The sequence below is a fragment of the Mytilus californianus genome, unplaced genomic scaffold (assembly GCF_021869535.1).
Source record: "Mytilus californianus isolate M0D057914Y unplaced genomic scaffold, xbMytCali1.0.p SCAF_19, whole genome shotgun sequence".
Lineage (NCBI taxonomy): Eukaryota > Metazoa > Mollusca > Bivalvia > Mytilida > Mytilidae > Mytilus > Mytilus californianus.
The window spans coordinates 6889473-6902735 of record NW_026262667.1 but is presented as its reverse complement, the minus strand read 5'-3'; the positions used below and the strand labels follow the sequence as shown (position 1 = coordinate 6902735).

At 34.4% G+C, this 13263-nt stretch overlaps 1 long non-coding RNA gene across 1 annotated transcript; it reads right to left on the bottom strand.

Annotated features, from left to right (window-relative positions):
- Positions 1–8168: 8168 nt before the first annotated feature.
- Positions 8169–13033, bottom strand: LOC127727180 (uncharacterized). Its single transcript, XR_007993818.1, has 3 exons — positions 12896–13033; positions 10586–10741; positions 8169–8448 (listed from the first exon to the last, which is right to left on the bottom strand). It is a non-coding gene; the product is annotated as an uncharacterized LOC127727180 (long non-coding RNA).
- Positions 13034–13263: the final 230 nt, after the last annotated feature.

Sequence of the window (13263 nt, the reverse complement as noted above, 5' to 3'; positions counted from 1 at the left end):
AATTGAAGATAGAAGAAGTGGATTTAAAGTTAAAAACAGACATTGCTGAGGTCGATGCGAAGACATTTGTTTTATATGTATACGAAAAAATTGGAATCTGTGGTAGCAGATACTTTTGCAACATCTAGTTGTCGTATTCATCAGGAACAGAAGGACACATTACTGGTAAATAAGGAGACTCATGTTATACAGAAGAATTCGGCAGCACAATCGTTTGAACCGAGAGCCAGAACTTTTGATGATAAAATGTTTCACAATACAGGTATAATCAAAGTTACTACGAAAAACGCCAAACAAAGGAATTTGATTCCGATCAACCTGGCAAATGTGACAAAATAGATGTTGGAAAAGTAGATGCTCAGCTACATGGAAAAATGTCAGATACTTATGCTATAAACAATCCTATATATACGTTAGGAGTCGACTTGCAATGCAAGGACTATAACGATAATACCAATACAGATGCGGTGAGTACAATTGTTAAGAGGTTGCAAAAACCGAATCCAGACATCAAAAGTTTGGAAGAGTTGATCCTCTGAAGTTTCGTTTTTTTCGTCAGTTTACTGCTAATATTGTCACAAACAGCGATTCAAACGACGAAAAAAATGAATGATATGGAGAAGCAGGCAACAAGGATTTAGCCACTTAAATCGCCTGCATGCAGCAGAAAAGAAACAATTGGAAGAGAGGTATGGTGATACTGAAGTCATCGCAATCGCATTCATCAGGAAAGCACTCGATTTCTCAGTCGTAGATCCAAGAGATTCAAAGCACTTTATCAGTTCTCTGCGTTTCTTATTGAATGTTAGAATGAAGCCAACAGTATTTATTCAATGAAAATACTTGTATATTTGGAGAACATAAAAAAACTAATGGGTAAACTACCATATCATCTGCACGATCGTTGGAGGAATATTATTTTACGCACCAAAACAAAGAATCAAATTATTAAATTTTAACACTTCTTAAAGTTTGATCTAAATACTCAGCTGACAAACTCACCAGTAGAATGCTCATATTGCAAGAAACTACACAAACTTGAAAACTGTGGATCAATTTCGAAGTTATAGCACCAAGAAAAGCTGAATCACTAAAAGAGTCTACCCCTATGTTTCGGTTGCCTGAAGAATGGCACATGACCAAGAAATGTACGAACAGACTCGCATGTTCAGTTTGTAAGAGGAAACATCCACCAATTTTGCACTACGAGTCGAAAAGTGTAAACAAACAGAGTGTGGGCTATCTGAGTTTAAATATTGAGAGTCAAAGTATACGAAGCAGATCTGATATTGTGAATCAAATAGGGACCGGTGATATAAAGAATTCTTGCGCAATGGATATTAAACCGGTCAAGGTTTAACTGAGAGACAAGCTAAAAAATATAAACACCTATACGTTCTTTGATACAGGGAGTAGAGTGTAATGTTTAACAGAATCATTGATGAGACAGTTATGTGGAAGCGGAAAATTTAAACAAATTAAATTGAATACACAAAGATATCCGCTAAAGATTCATACATGCATGCCAGATGGACTACACGTGTGTGTTATAGATATGGGTATGAATCATATAATCGATCTTCCGACCGTGTATCCGAAAGATAAAATGCCAGTTACAGATGCTCACATACCTACAAACGATGAACTTACGACATGGCTTCATCTTAATGGAGTTAGACTGCCAGACATTAACAGTACTGTTGGGTTAATGATTGGCAATAACGTACCGGACGCTTACACACCTTTCGACGATGCAATACGACCGATTGGTTCACCTTATGCGACAAAGACTCGCCTAAGGTGGATTATATGGCATTTGGTTAGACAAGATGTCCCAGAAACATATTCTGTAGTTAGTAGAGCTCAGGTAACTGTAATACATGATATTGAAGTAAATAGTAAACTTGAGCAGCTTGTTAAATACGCCATGAATTTTGCTTTCTAGAAAAAAATATCGATAATAAACGAGAGAATTCAGTGAAAGACAATTGTTTTTGGAACAAGTGATTTAGTCTGTACAGTCTGAAAATAGCATTACTGTATTCCATTGCCATTCAAAAAGTAAGAACTTGAAATTTCCGAATAATAAGATGACTATATAACATTCTTACACAAACTTTTCGCAAAAGGATATGCAGAAAAGGTACCTGAATGAGAGCTAGATCAGAATGATGGACGCGTGTGGTACATTCCACATCATGGAGCGTATAAAACTATGAAGCCTAACAAAATTAGGGATTTATTTGATTTTTCGGCTACCTACCCTGATAGCATGACAGTCTTGTGCTACATTTTCAACCGAAATACTTGTTGTCATACTTTCGTGGTAAATCGTTTTCCTCTTATTCACGAAACAACGGATTACGAGCAATGGAAATATGTAAATACGAAACTCAACCAGCTGAACTGGCATCTCGTGGAATGAATGTTGCAAAGTTCGGACAATGTTCTCTATGGCTTAGAGGACCAGACTTTCTTTGGTTGCCAGATAATGAATGTCCACAATTATCACGGATTTTAGAAATGACAGAAAATGATATCGAAGTCAAACATGTTGTAAATAAAGGCAACAGTAGGTATACCGCTGTTCAATAAGCATACCTCGATTAAGCGAAAAAAAAATCCGGGTCATAAACCAAAACAGAGGGAAGCACATCAACTATAAGAGGAAAACAGTGGAACAACAGAAACACTGAACTGCAACAAAAACAAACACCAGCATACATAGAAACGGACTATTTAATAACAACTGCCATATTCCTTACCTGCTACAGGACATTTTAAGGAAATATGGTGGTTTGAACCTGGTTTTATGGCTAGCCAAACCTCCCGCTTATATGGCAAATTTAAAAATACCGCTAAAATGACAACATTACGTGACAGGAATACAGTACAAATAAACGCAAGAACACTCAGGACAGAGAAATACATAAATAAATAATATAATAGTACATTACAACATGTAAACCACAGAATAACAACGGACACCTCCCATTAATCCACGACAGCACACCAAGACACCACAAACGAATTATAAACTGTGTGTCACACGAATGTATCAACGCCACAAAAAGTGAAGTATTTTTAGTGACGTTTATATTATCACAAGTAAATTTCTAAAAATAGAATAGATTTTTTTTATTGTAGACACGTACAAGAATATACGACTGAGTTTGTAATGGTGTTATTTTATGTATTTTCTAACCATGACAAGAATATTGAAATGGAATTGTGTGTGTAATGGTGTTATTATTTGTATTTTCTAACCATGTCGGTTTTTTTTCTAAATCAAAACTGTGTATTAAAAGAAAAAATCCTGTGCATATAGTTGCTTTAAACTAAAAATCATATAAATGAAATAGCTGATGAATTATCTTAACTTTTACATACATATAGAAAATAAAAAATAAAATAACTGTAATATAAGGCAAGATCATGTAAGACCAATCAGTAAACACACTTGAAAACAAACAACATAAAACAAAAACACTGTAGACGAACCACGAGTAACTCGAATATACTGACAAATAAGACATAATGATGTGCAATGTACCGAAAATACAGAATTCAAACCACAAACGATAAGACATAACACAATATCTATAAAGACTTACAAAAGAAACACCATAACTAAATACATGAATGTTGGATGTATAAATACCGAGACACGTCGTATAGCAATGCGAATTCACACTCGGCAAAACAGTCATAGTCACGTTCGGTACTTAACAGACCAGACGACGTAGATGGTAAACCACAATCTAAGACGTGGTAAAAATGTCGTTGTAAGTTTCAGAAACAGACACATCGTAAAAATCAATCAATTCGTGATGTTGTCCATAAAATTTATGGAGTGTCATTTTAATCTTTCCTCCTCATAACTCTGTTGGAGCAGTTTCTGCGTAAGGAGCACACTCCCGTATATGAAGTCCGTATAGTGTGAACATGCACGGGCATAACGTATCATCTGAGATATGTAAACACCATACGATGGGGAAGAGGGTATGTTACTGCTGAGAAATGGGAAATTGATAATTGGGAAGTTGAAATCATCCCGTTTGTCATAGATATTAGTGTGGAGTCGTCCAACTGTGTCAATATTGAGGAAAAAATCAAGGTATGAAGCAGTTCTTCTAGTACCAGTAGTATCCTTAATTTCAAGTTCACTGGGATATATTAGATGTAAGTACTGACTGAAATACGGGTTATTCAGTGGTAGGACATCATCAATATATCTTAAAGTAAAATTAAAGAATTTCACAAGGTGCTTTTACTTTTTGTCTTTTAGAAGGTTCTGAATGAAATCTGCTTCATACGAGTACAAAATCAAATCCGCCAGTAAGGGTGCACAATTAGTACCTATTGGAAAACCGACTGTCTGTTGAAATATCAATCCTCCAAACTCAACAAATATATTGTCGATAAAAATAATCCAGCATTTTGATTGTATCATCTTCAGTTTATCTTCTGATAGAATCAGTGTGGTTCTTTACAAAATAAGAATTATCATAACCCAAAACAAGAAATTTATATCTACGATTCCCATTTTTATAGAAAAAGCTCTAATGAGATGGTGAAGTCGATCTTTCAATTGAGCATGGGAAATAGTAGTGTAAAGCGTAGAAAAATCAAAAGTCTTAATGTTGTTGCTGCAAAATTGCAGAGATTGTGATCTAATATTTAGCAGTAGATCTTTAGAATTTTTAAGAATCCACATCTGGTTGAAACCACTGGTTAAATATTTCTCATCACAATATTTTTGAAGGCCATCTTTTACTGGAGAAAGAATAGTAGTCAGCACTTTAGAAAAATGTTTAGTCGAACATCTTGATGATCCAGCTATGTATCGTTCTTTATAAGGAGTTTTGTGAAGTTTTGGTATCCAGTATAATGACGGTAGATTTTCTTTGTTTTCTTTGATGTTAATACCAAAAGAAAGAAGGACAGATTTGTGATATTCTAAAATTTCATCCTTTGTAAATGATGTTAAAGAATATGTAGTATTATCAGTTTTGCTCTTTATTTCAAGCTCTTTTGTGAAAAAAATTAAAACAACACGTAAAATAATTTCATGCGTATGAAGCGCTTATCTGGATTTACCTTCATCAGGAACGCTCAAAGCCGCCCCGAAATGTATAGGAACCGAAAAAGTTGAAGAGCACATTCCCAAGTAATGGTTTTTACATATGAAGACAATATTATTGGAGGCTTTATCTGCTGAAAAAACGACATACTTGTCATGCAAAGAGGATAAAGCATCCAAGACCTCTTGAATGGGTTAGAAACCCATGTGCTCATAGTACATCGTAGTTTCTGAATGCGCTTCTGAATGCATGATCGAATAGCTTTGGTCCATTCAGACGAAGTGTCCAGTTCTGGTTCATTTTCCTCGCGGTTTACCCATTTTCTGGCATAGTCCTCAACTGCATCCATCAATAACCTGAAGTTCTTTTACAGTTGATGGGCTGGGGAATTCTATATTTTGATCCCTTGGCTAACAACTCTCTTAGTTGTTCATTGGCTACGATGCCAAGGTCGGCAGTAATAACAGGACCAGCTGGATTATAATTGTATTTTGACGATGCACATGAGCAATCCGGAGGTTTTGATTTCACATCTTTGAGGTTAAAGGCCTCTAAAACCCTCTTGTTATTGAAAATTTTGGATGCAATAGGCTTGGTGTAAGTATATGAAATTACAGGTGTAGCTTTATTTTTGAAGTAATCAAGTAAAGTTTTTTGTACAGATTTCTGGTGGAAAATATTGCTTATATTGATAGCATCTAAACCTTTATTGGCGAATTCTACTTTAAAAGAATTAAGTTTTTCCTCATCTTTGGAAGTAGTAGACACTGGTTTGAATAGTCTTTGGTTAGCAAAATCCATGATTATTGCAACTAATCTATACAAAACAGAATTAAAATCAATAACGGAAGTATTTTGGGCCTTTGAAATAGTTAATAAAGTTTAGATAATGGAATGGAGTATAATTTAGTTCTGATATTGTGAATTCCTAAAGGTTTTTGAACAGACGATAACAGACTATCAATTGTCACGGTGTGTTCAGCAGGTGGTGTATAATTTCTGTGACCATGACTTCTATTTCGTCGAGCAGAAGAGTTAAATAAGTGTAATTTTTTGACAGTACTACACCTGGGACTAGACAAAATACCTACACCATCAATTTTGTCATTGCATCCATATGGAATGGCTGTTCCCAACTCTCTAATCCAAAAGTCTTCTCTTTGTAACCGATATGGTGTGCTCAATATGGGATCATTTGTTGAATGATAAATTTTCTCTGTAATCTGGACTTTCATTGCAACAATAGAATGGTCAGGCTGATTAAAATGTTTATAGAGAAATTTGTTGATATTAGGATCATTAATAATAGACCGATGGTCATTTATTCTTAAATTGAGTCTTTGTCGAGTTTCTCCGACATAGATCAGTCCACAAAGAGCACATTCAGTACCGTACACAATATTGGAACCAGTACAATTTTAATTCTCATGGCTGTAAATACGACCACAATTTAAAGTGAATGTTATCATGATGGTGTTGAGAAATTGCTTTCGATTGTATCAAACACCGGTAAAATGAAAAGGATAGTAACGTGTATATTAAGAGGCGTGCACAGATGGCGTAGAAAGATACAAAACAAACAAGATGATGACAATGAAGGCACCGTAAAAACTCAGCGAGATGAATAAAATAATATTAATAGGAATCTATATGACTAACGTTTGAATTTAGAAGATGTACAAATGTTTGAAAATGCGTTAATTCACATGATGCTCAGCATCAGTATTTCGAAAATGAATTTTTGAAATTGAAATTAAAATCTCGTGTGAAATTTCATCCAAATTGCATAAATTTGATCTGATTATTCTGCCCAAAACCTTCAACATGTCTCACCTTATTCTTCGTTATATGGATATATATAGAAAAAATGGTCATCTATACAATTATTCAATACTTACACATCTGCGAGAGAAGTTTTAGATTATTGGCGTAATCACTAACATCAAAAGTATATATTTTCATAATGTTTGGTATGCCGCACATACCAGTCTCCGCTCATACAGCAGTAAATGTCAGATTTGTCAAGTGACAGAGTAACTCAGGATATGCCTACATTTACAGCCGTTGGAATCAGTTAATTTGGTTCTTGTGAAATCAAACAAAGACAATGCTCTGTGAAGCATTATTGGGTCATATTTAAATGCCGTAAAATGAGGGCAATACACTTAGAGATAGCAAAATTATTCTAGGACAAAACATATCACGATGACACATTTCAAATAACATAAAACAATATGGTCGTTTGATCTGACGATGTCAACAAAAACAAACACGCCACGAGGATGCTCTTTAAGGGAAAAAAATTTAACAAGCAAGTTTCCAGTTTACATTCCCATACTTGATTATGGTATTCGTGTCATTAGGTCGTTTTGACGATGTGCATATCTCTGTTTGTTTCTGGTGACCTTCTGCGAAAGAACTCTCATTTTGGATGTTGAACACCGGCTAAAATTAAATAAATCAAATATATGAAAGACTAACGGTTCCTACCACAATGACAAAATTATGTTATTATATTGTTGTCTTATTGACTTCAACCCCACATTTCGTATAATGCATACTTCTTAAAACAAACTTGCGATGACGGTTTTCTTTGATATGAGGTCATGGTCGTCTAATTTTACCGGAAGGAAATTATGGCAATTGAAGTCTCAAATCAATAATATTTTTTTTAAATATTACGCAAGTTTCAGTGTTAGTTTTTAAAACACATTCTATACAGATGTAAAAGGAAGCATTAATACGAACTTCATTTAGACACCAACACTTCATCATGTAGTAAGTAAAGAACACTGATCTTTATATTTGTATGTATACTATTTTTATTGTTGTTTTTATTTGGGTTTTTTAATCCATTTCGATTCAACCTCAAATGGTGGATTGGAAGTGATTTGAATGGACTGTTTTCGACAGACAGCAACTAAATTTTATGATTTAAATAAAAACATACTGTCAATAGAACATGTTAATTAATTTGGTTTGACAATTAAAAACCGGTATTTTTTTTTCAAGGAAAAGTTAAATTACCAGTCAAGTGAAGGTAAAGAATTTTAAATTTAAGAATTCTTACTAAATCAAATCAGCTTTATATGCAGATCGGTGATGATACAAACTGTTATATTATATTGTGCATTTTCCGTTATTGGTTTGATATGTAAAGCTGTCTATCTTAACAAGGCAATTATAAATGTAATATATTTTCTGTATACCTTTCTAGCATCAAAAAAAGGTTTGTACCGGTAACATTCGTGGTCAGAATCCATACAGGATATGTTAGTTATGGCGAAGTCAAAGTCGTCTACCAGGTCACTAAGTTGTCTTTTATCATTTGTCAGTCCTATAGCTAAACCGTTTCCATGTGCCACTGCAAAAGTCTTAAGTAGTAAAATATAGGGAATAACACAAGATTAAACTTCTTCCTTGACAGAAGATCTTTAACGCGGATCCTGTTTAAAGTTAATGATTTCTTCTTTTATCAAATTAGAGTTTCCAAGTATACCAAGAGAAACACACTGAATATACGTAACATGTTTACAAAAATGTTTTCTACCCTAAAGCACTTCATTTTCTGTTTAAAAATTATCATCGATAAAAAAAAGTATATCAATTTCCGTATAAAAAATAAAAAATAAAAAATATCAATATACACGTGTTAAAAACGAATCTTTGTAAATAGAAATATATAGAAAAAACTACAAAATAGCTATGTGTTTGTTATGTGTCCCTCGGACATTATTTGAAATTCAAAAAAGTTATTGAACATCAATGAATAGTAGAGAATAATACACAGTTGTTCAAGGTCTATTAATTAGTACATAAACAACTCCTTCTTTGTCTCGCTTGCATACAGGTGTGACTATTCAGACAACAGGTGGACTGAATTTGCATTGCTCTTTATACTAGTGTCATAAAATAAATGGACTAGATTAATATTTTTCATAAAGTGTCTTATGGTATGAAGTTTCCTTCAGATTGTCAGTTGTCCATGATTTATATTATTGTGTATAAATTTATTCGAATCCTTGACACTTACTGTTAACTCAACCTCTAAAATCTAATGAAAAGAAAGGAATATGTGTGGCATATACACACGAAATAAAAAAAGAGACGAAAGATCCCAAGGGGATATTCAAAACTAATAAGTCGAGAGAAACTGACATTGCAAAACACGAAGACAACAAAAAGACAAACAAGGCCACAAAACACTATATAGAACACTAAAAAATTGAACAACACGAACCCAATCAAAATCTGCTGGTGTTCTCAGGTGATCCGGAAGGGTAGGGTCATCCTGTCCTTCTAGTGGTATCTGTCTCATGATAAGTACAAGCTATGTGAAAAGTCTCACGAAGTGATGTCACAATCGAACATGAGAACGGTGCTGCAGCCACTACAATTGGAACACAACCGCGGTCTTTCATGACACAGACATTCAACAAAAGTCAACCAACCATAAAACTCCAGAACGGATAAGCCTTACTCCTCCATCCGAAACCGCCGGCCCAACAGCAACCCGGCAAGTATTTCCTCCACCAAGAAATACGAAAGCTCTTCCTCTTCATAAACTAAGTAGTTACCGAAGCTAAGGTACAACTTCCTCAGTCTAATTATACCTTACTGTCCAATTCTACTTCCAAAACGGTTCGAATGCTCTCAAACTTTCATATTTCGTTGCTTTTTGAACGTTTTGTCTCTAGTATACATAATAAAGATTAATCCAGAAACACGTGTCTTGCCCACGAAAATCGGTATCATACGTTGTGTGCACATGATTTATAAAAAAGTAAGACGTTGAAATAAAGATTGCACATTTGAAACACCTTCATTTACGTGATATCCTTCTTCAAATTTTGATATCAACAGTTCATATGTATCTTTTGAAAGTTTATCTATGAGTCAACGTGGGATTATTGCGAGGAAAATTCTTAAGTGTAAATTATATTAAGTTCACAAGTATGTTGTAACATTATTACTAAAAAAAAGGCAACAGTAGTATACCGCTGTTCAATAGTCATAAATCGATTAAGCCAAAACAAATCCGGGTCACAAACGAAAACCGAGGGAAACACATCAACTTTAACAGGAAAACAACGGAACAACAGAAACACTTAACTGCTACAAAAACAAACGCCAACAACATAGAAACGGACTAATTGATAACAACTGCCATATTCCTGATTTGGTACAGGACATTTTAAGAAAAAATGGTGGGTTGAACCTGGTTTTATGGCTAGCCAAACCTCCCGCTTATATGGCAATGTTAAAAATACCGCTAAAATGACAACATCACGTGACAGGAATACAGTACAAATAAACGCAAGAACACTCAGGACAGAGAAATACATAAATAAATAATATAATAGTACATTACAACATGTAAACCACAGAATAACAACGGAGACCTCCAATTAATTTACGACAGTACACCAGTACAACACAATAGAATTATGAACTGTTTGACAGTGATGAAGAAAGGATGTAAAAGTATAAACATGTATTACCTCTCGCCAAATATCTGTTATAGTCCAATTGATCATCTGCTGTTAAATGAAGTACCAGTCTGATTATCTTCCCGCGCATTTACATTATCCGGATCTACACCATCACAATGGCTGAATTTTGCATGTTCAATCCGATCTCTCATTATACGTCTTACCCTGCAAACAAACGGAAAGATATTATAAGTTATTTACGTTCATATCCGTAGATATTGGTATTTTAACACCCTGAAGTACCCTAATACATGCTGAGACGTTTTTTTTTAATTGAATTTTTTTCTTATTGAACTTTTGTAATTTGAACATTTTTTTTGCGGGGTGTAGAGCCCTACAGGTATTTGAATATAATACCTTTTTACCCAGAGACTGAAAAACTAGAATAAATCAAATTTGGAGCTTACTATCGCGAGCGTTACGTCAAAGACGTTGCGACGTCAACGTGAGTTATTTTGCATAACTAGGCCAGTAGTCCTGTTCATTGACGACGTGATAGACACGTGATGCATTTACAAGAATGAAAGCCAATGATCGCCATATATAATAAAATCGTTAGTGGTTTCAATATTTAATTACAGACATCATATATATTCTATAGAAATCAAATTTTCACTGGAAACAACCAAGGAACTACGGAAAACGCGCATTAAGTTCCCCGGAGTAATGGGTATCAATACCCGGGTATATGGGTTACCAATACCCGGTGCTATGGTTTTTTTAACGACGTGTCATTAGCCAATCAAAATCCGAGAAATAAACTAAGCCGGCGATATAGTGTGCTGTTTTAAAGATTTCGATTGATTGATGGCTGACTGACTTTCAGCAACAAGTATTATATGCATATTCAGGAAAATAACATATCAATGAGACATGGATATACAATGCTATGTACTAGCCTTCATGTTAACAGTCGAAATAGATATATCTCCAGAGCCGATCAGCCTCTACGCAGAAACAGCAAAAAATGATTTAAAAAGTCTCGATTAAAACAAGAAAATTTTTATATCAGTAATGTATAACAAGAGTGCACACGCTGAAATATCTCGCCTGTTTTACTGACCATGATTGATTTAATGTTGAAAGTCTTAAAGATAAAGGTTTTTCTATAAGCATCACATGAACTTAACATTATCAATGGTCCATGATATAGATCATGGTCATATAAACTGGGTCAAACAGACATGTCATTGGATGTTGGATGTGTACTGATTGATATTTTAGTCTATGATACATTGTACATGTTTTTTTTGTATTAATTATTATTGGCTTTGAACTATCTTTTAATAACATCGAGTACTGTAATTTGTGTCTTTTTTGTTTTTGTTGGTTTTATGGTGCTTTGTATCGATCTGATGAGTAAAGCTCTTTTCAACTGATTTTTATAGTTTGTTGTTATCTTATATTGTTACACCAATATACCAGGTTAGAGGGAGGGTTTGCGCCAGCAGTATGTTTAACCCCGCCACATTGTGTATGTGCCTGTTCGAAGTCGGGAGCTTGTAATTCAGTGGTTATCGTTTGTTAATGTATATCGTATTTGTTTTTCGTTTATTGTTTCTTTCAGAAATCCAGCCGGTTTTTTCTCTCGTTTAAATAATTTTACCTTTGTCCTATCGGGATCTTTTATAGCTAACTATGCGTTATGGGTTTTGCTCATTGTTGAGGGCCATACGGGAACCTAAAGTTGTTTTAACTTCTACGTCATGTGATCTCTGGTGGAGAGTTGTCTAATTGACAACCATATATCTTCTTACGTGTATATGTACACATTAAATCATTCCATACATCAAGAGTTGACCTATGGCTTATAGTTACCAAAAAACACACAAAACCGTAAAAAAATTGACCAATGAACAACGAAAATGAGGTCTAGGTCAGATGAAATGAAAATGAGATCAAAGTCAGATGAAACCTGCCATACTATTATGTACACCCTACAATCATGCCATACACAACATTTACTGTCATATTACTTATTATAAATGAGAAATTCACATGACCAAAACACTAAAATTGAGAATGGAAATGAAGAATGTGTCAAAGAGACAACAACCCGACCAAAGAGCAGAAAACAGCTCAAGGCTGTATATTTTTTTAAGCATTCGATTAACCATGAAAATGTGGTCAATGACAATTGACATATGACAGAAGGAAAGTTACACAAGGAATTTGTATACAAGGTATGAAGTTTTTTACCCTCTAAATATAAAGCTTTATACAATTAGTTTACTGCGCCACCGCCACAGCACGGGCTGCAATCCATATGTCGCATTCTACTTGTTCGTCAAAGGCGATAAAAAAATTATATATACTCACTGACTATTTCTGATGTCAACCCACGTCTCGCCTGGCCAATCCTTATTAGGAACTCCAAGTCCATCGGATGGGAACTGGCCAGCATCGGTTCGTACATCTTCTTTTGTTCCAGTAGAAAAGTAACATATCACCTTCTTCCTATTTCTGATTTTGGAGAAAAAATATTATATGGAAAGAATTAATATGCAAATAGTATACGGTTTAAATAGAGTAGCAAAACCTGTTTATGACAAAAGTAATATATAAAGCGCCGATACAAATTTGTGATAATGGAAGCTCCATAAGTGGTCAGTTTTGATGGATTTCCAATTTTTGAATTAGCCTTGGTATTCGGTATTTTTGCTATACTTTTTTGTATATTTTTTCCG